The sequence below is a fragment of the Oncorhynchus nerka genome, linkage group LG2 (assembly GCF_034236695.1).
Source record: "Oncorhynchus nerka isolate Pitt River linkage group LG2, Oner_Uvic_2.0, whole genome shotgun sequence".
NCBI lineage: Eukaryota > Metazoa > Chordata > Actinopteri > Salmoniformes > Salmonidae > Oncorhynchus > Oncorhynchus nerka.
In genome coordinates, this window is record NC_088397.1 from 29,627,679 (window position 1) to 29,633,363 (window position 5,685).

The following is a 5,685-nucleotide window of genomic DNA, read 5'->3' on the forward strand; positions in this document are numbered from 1 at the left end:
ATAATTTGTCATACAGTGAAAAGTTTCATACATGCCCTGTTGTTCTGGTCTCTCTCAAGATTATGGCGAAGGTGACAACAGATGGTATCTAGATGCATGGAAGGGATAATTTGACCGAGAACAGTGTGAGCCCCTTCCCCTCTAACTGGCTGAGGTAATGGTGACAATGCCATTCACTATGGCCTTTTCTCTCAGGAGTGAGGCATGAGTCCGGAGACCATCCACGTGGAGTGAGCATGGAGAGAGATCACGTCTAAAACCTCTCTCATTCTGCTGGTGTACTGGTCGGGAAAATGGACAAGACAGAATGGACCGTAAAGGAAAGGTGGTGGAGGCTCAGGTAAAAAATGTGTCTGTTTGGGAAAATCTGATTATTCCCCAGATATTGAAATCGGGACATTATCAAAGGCCATTCACTTTGATGTGCATGAGTTACATGTGTGCCATTGGGAGGATGAACTGTAAAGCTATCTTGAAGAAGAAAATGAAGAAACTCCAGAAGAAAGAGTGCCGAGTGGTGGACTCAACGTGAAGCACTAGGGACTGACATTCTAAATTTGGGTTGGATAATTTAGCAATAGTTCTATTTATGATTCGGAAAGGCGAGATGGAGAGACGGAGCGCTGCCCTTAAACTGTGAGGAGAGCACAAAGTGAGGGGAGGGTGCACTGCTCATCCTGCAGGTGGCTTCTGAAATGAATTAACAATCCAGGGAGTTTCGGAAGGTTATCAGAAAACCTACTAGATTGTAGCTTGGCCGAACCATAATTGGGACATTGATAGTACAGGCTTTGTGGTCCTTGCCCCAATCTCATTCTCATCAAGGGTGGTGTGAAATGATTAAACATTATTACTAAACAACAGAATATTCTCTATCTTCCCTCTACAAGTCAATATGTTCTCAATGAGTGATCATTGTTCCAGATGAGGGACGGTTGGAAACTGACTAGAGCCCGTTTTAGTATGTTTATAACTATATACAGTGCATAATAGTACAAAACTGAAATGTCACATTTACATACAGTACCAGTCAAAAGTTTGGACACCTACTCATTCAAGGGTTTTTCATAATTTTTGACTATTTTCTACATTGTAGAATAATAATAAAGACAGTACTATGAAATAACACATGGAATCATGTAGTAACCCAAAAAAAGTGTTAAAATATAAAATCTATTTTGATTTGTTTAAGATTCTTCAAAGTAGTCCCCCTTCGCCTTGATGACAGCTTTGCACACTCTTGGCATTCTCTCAACCAGCTTCGCCTGAAATGCTTTTCCAACGGTCTTAACGGAGTTCCCACATGCTGAGCACTTGTTGGCTGCTTTTCCTTCATTCTGCAGTCCAACTAATTCCAAACCATCTCAATTGTGTTGAGGTCAGGTGATTGCAGAGGCCAGGTCAGCTGATGCAGCACTCCATCACTCTCCTTCTTGGTCAAATAGCCCTTACACCGCCTGGAGGTGTGTTGGGTCTGGGTCCTCTTGAAAAACAAATGCAGTCTCATCTAAAGAGTTGATGTTGAGCTGTGTCTCTTATTTTCACCCCTTGTGAAGCATTTTTTTTTTTTACCTTTTATTTTACTAGGCAAGTCAGTTAAGAACAAATTCTTATTTTCAATGACGGCCTAGGAACAGTGGGTTAACTGCCTGTTCAGGGGCAGAACGACAGATTTGTACCTTGTCAACTCGGGGATTCGAACTTGCAATCTTTCGGTTACTAGTACAATACTCTAACCACTAGGCTACCCTGCCGCCCCGGGGCTGCAGGTGAAGTGAAATTAACTTTACTGAACTTATCCTCTGCAGCAGAGGGAACTCTGGGTCTTCCTTTCCTGTGGCGGTCCTCATGAAAGCCAGTTTCATCATAGAGCTTGATGGTTTTTGCGACTGCACTTGGAGAAACATTCAAAGTTCTTAAAATTTTCTGTATTGACTGACCTTCATGTCTTAAAAGTAATGATGGACTGTTAGTTTGATTGGGCTAAAAGAAATGCCATTTGCTTATGAGAATGATGAAAATAATGAGGACTATAAGGAACTCACTGAAGGTCATGAAGAGTATAACCATGTTCTCCCCCCTGCTCATGATGATAGAATTTCCATAAATTGTGTAATAAAGCATTTGTGTAACAGTATGAAATTAAGGTCTTAAATTAAACCATTCTACTGCAATGATTTTACAAGTGTAAGGGCTATGGAATACCTATGTAAGAATGCTGTTCATTGACTATAGCTCAACATTCAACACCATAGTACCTTCCAAGCTCATCATTGTGGTGTCAGGAAAATAACATCTCACTCAACACCAACAAAACAAAGGAGATAATCGTGGACTTCAGGAAACAGCACCCCCTATAACAGAGGGAGCACCCCCTATCCTTATCCATATTGACGGGACAGCAGTGGAGAAGGTGGAAAGTTCCTCTGTGTACACATCACTGACAAACTGAAATGGTCCACCCACACATACAGTGTGGTGTAGAAGGAGCAACAGCGCTTTTTCAATCTCAGGAGGCTGAAGAAATTTGGCTTGTCAACCAAAACCCTCACAAACTTTTACAGATACACAATTGAGAGCAGGGCTCTCCAGAGGGTAGTGCGGTCTGCACAACGCATCACTGGGGGCAAACTACCTGCCCTCCAGGACACCTACAGCACCCAATGTCACAGGAAGGTCAAAAAGGTAATCAAGGCAACAACCACCCGAGCCACTGCCTGTTCACAACGCTACCATCCAGAAGGCGAGGTCAGTACAGGTGCATCAAAGCTGGGACCGAGAGACTGAAAAACAGCTTCTATCTCAAAGCCATCAGACTGTTAAATAGCCATCACTAGCAGAGATAGGCTGCTGCCTACATACAGACTTGAAATCATTGGCCACTTTAATAAATGGAACACTAGTCACTTTAATAATGCCACTTTAATCATGTTTACATATGTTGCATTACTCATCTCATATGTATATACTGTATTCTATACTATCATTTGCATCTTAGCCTATGCACTCTGTCATTGCTCATCCATATATATATATATATATTCTTATTCCATTCCTATACCAATAGATTTGTATGTATTAGGTATTTGTTGGGGAATTGTTAGATGTTACTTGTTAAATATTGCTGCACTTTTGTTACACTCGCAATAACATCTGCTAACCATGTGTATGTGACCAATATAATTTGATTTGATTGTATGGAATAAGGATCGGTTACTAGTTAGATTGTACAGCCCAGAGTGAAGGGTTTGACAGGATAAAGTGTCTGGTTTTACTTTAAATAGAAGTGTTTTGATATAACCTTCTTTGATAGTGTAAGCCATAATCTAATGCTTACATTAATATGTAACAATAATTATCACAGAGTGATAAAAGGAGGGAGTGTGATGGAAATTTATCTGTGTATCAGATCATATGTTTAGTATAATGCTGCTTTTCTAATAACCTGTCTTGGTTGGGTTCTTGAGAGTGACTGATTGATTGTATATGGGAGGAATCCCTTCCCATACTGATAAGCAATTTGGGAACCAAAAGGACCATCTCAGTTTCAAGGTCTCATCTTTGAGAGAAGAAGGCTTGTGAGGTATCAATCAGTCAAATGCAGGAACCAAGTTCAATAATGATCAATGTAAGTCATGCTTATATGACTTGTTTGTGTAGCAATTTATAAGGACTGAAAGGGAAGCTTGTATTGAGTTTGTGAACCTCTCCGGCTGTGATAATAAAGATTACTTCATTTACTTTGAATTTGACTCCTTACTAATTAATTTCTATGACAATAGGGTGCTGGGTCAGGAGTATAACACGAAGTCTAGCACCCCAAAGGTTGTGTGTTCCAATCTCATCACGGACAACTTTAGCATTTAAGCTAATTAGCAGCTTTGCATCTACTTAGCATGTTGGGCCAGTAACAGAAAGGTTGCTGGATCGACAAAGCCTCCCCTAAGTTTTCATAACTGTGACCTTAATTGAAAAGCTGACAAGGTAAAAATCTGTCGTTCTGCCCTGAACAAGGCAATTTACCCACTGTTCCCCAGGTAGGCCAAAAACTTCATGGAATAAGAAATATCAATTCAGTGTATATAAATGAATTCTCTGAGAGTGCTTACAAAACAGTTCTTAGTATAATTTATAGCCCAGACACACCCATCTCAACTCACATGACAAAACACAGATCTCAGGAACAGTTCACAAAGAACCCTTTACTTGAAAGAGGAGTATCCCATAGCCAGATAGCATTAGCTATAAATTGTCGTTCAGTTTGCTCTCCTAAAACGAGAGCTTAGGACCAAAATATTACCTTATCCAATGGCATATATTAATTTTCAATTCTAGATACTCCCATCTCAAATACACCCCCTCCTGGACAAGCTCACGGAGACAGTGAGCCTCTTAGGTCATATACTAAATCAAGATAAGGGCAACCTCAGAGGGGACATACAATAGTTACAGACACATTCCCATAAGAAGACAAGCCTCCATTCTGTCCTCCTCCCCTTCTGATATTCTTCATAGCATTACATGGTTTAACAGATACAATGACATATGAAGACAAGCCTGACCTCTCCCCTCTCTGGGCCCCTAGTGACTAAGCCCTAGCAGAGAAAGGAGAACTGCAAACTGCCAACAGTATTATCCGAAAGAAAACATCCTAATGACAAATATCTCACATAAGCATTGTTCTGTAAATAAAACATCTTATTTATCAATGTTACCTAACTAATTCTGATCCAGCCACGACACGAGTCTCAGCTTTTAGTAGTTTGTAGCTGAAACCATTCGAACTCCACAGACATTTATGTAAAAGACCCAGCCCCGTGCCCCTTCGGGATCCGCCCTTGTCTCACAAACACCACTCTAGCTCAGCCCCCATTAATCACAAAGTCTAACGGATGCAGAAGAAATATAAAAAGCCAATGGTTCACCCCAGAAGTCTGTAGCTCAAACACACAATGTTTAAAAGGTGTTAAAAGTCCAAAACAGGCCGGCGTTACGTTGGGACTCGTTGGGTTAAAGGGGACAATACCGTTCCCTAACGCATCTTGCTCAAGTATAAGGTTGGAATTCCTTAGGTTAAAATGTAAAGTATTTAACTCACATCACTATTCATGTGTTGCTTAGTTCCATTCTCTATACAGCACTTTCCTCCTGATTCTCCATTGCGGCAACATCCCTCTTCATTCTCTGATACCTAGTGATATGTAACATGCATTTTACAGAACATGTGCCAAAGTAATCAGAAGAGAAAGCATGTGCATTTTGGTTAAAGAGACATGTGCTTTGAATCAAACAGCTAGCTTGGGGAAATGGGTTAAAGGCATTTCTCACATCACAGAAAGTACATTGGCAGAGGTTTCCTTTGAGGAGGTCAAAAAACTGTCAATAATGTTCGAAAATAGCTAGCACCCACAGCTAATGTTTTTGTAGAGACCTTCGGACTACTCAATATTATAAAAATAATAATAGCCTGTGTTTTATATTTGATCTATAAAATATATAGAAATGACCTCCTAGGGCCTCTCTGATGTCCTCCATGTTGGGCTGTGGTTTGTTCCTCAGTAAAGTGTACATGGACATCACCATGCCTGGAGTACAGAACCCACACTGAGACCCGTGGGCCTTGGCTATACACTCCTTGAAGAACATAGATCAGCTTCCCTTACAATGAATGGTGAGATCCGCTTG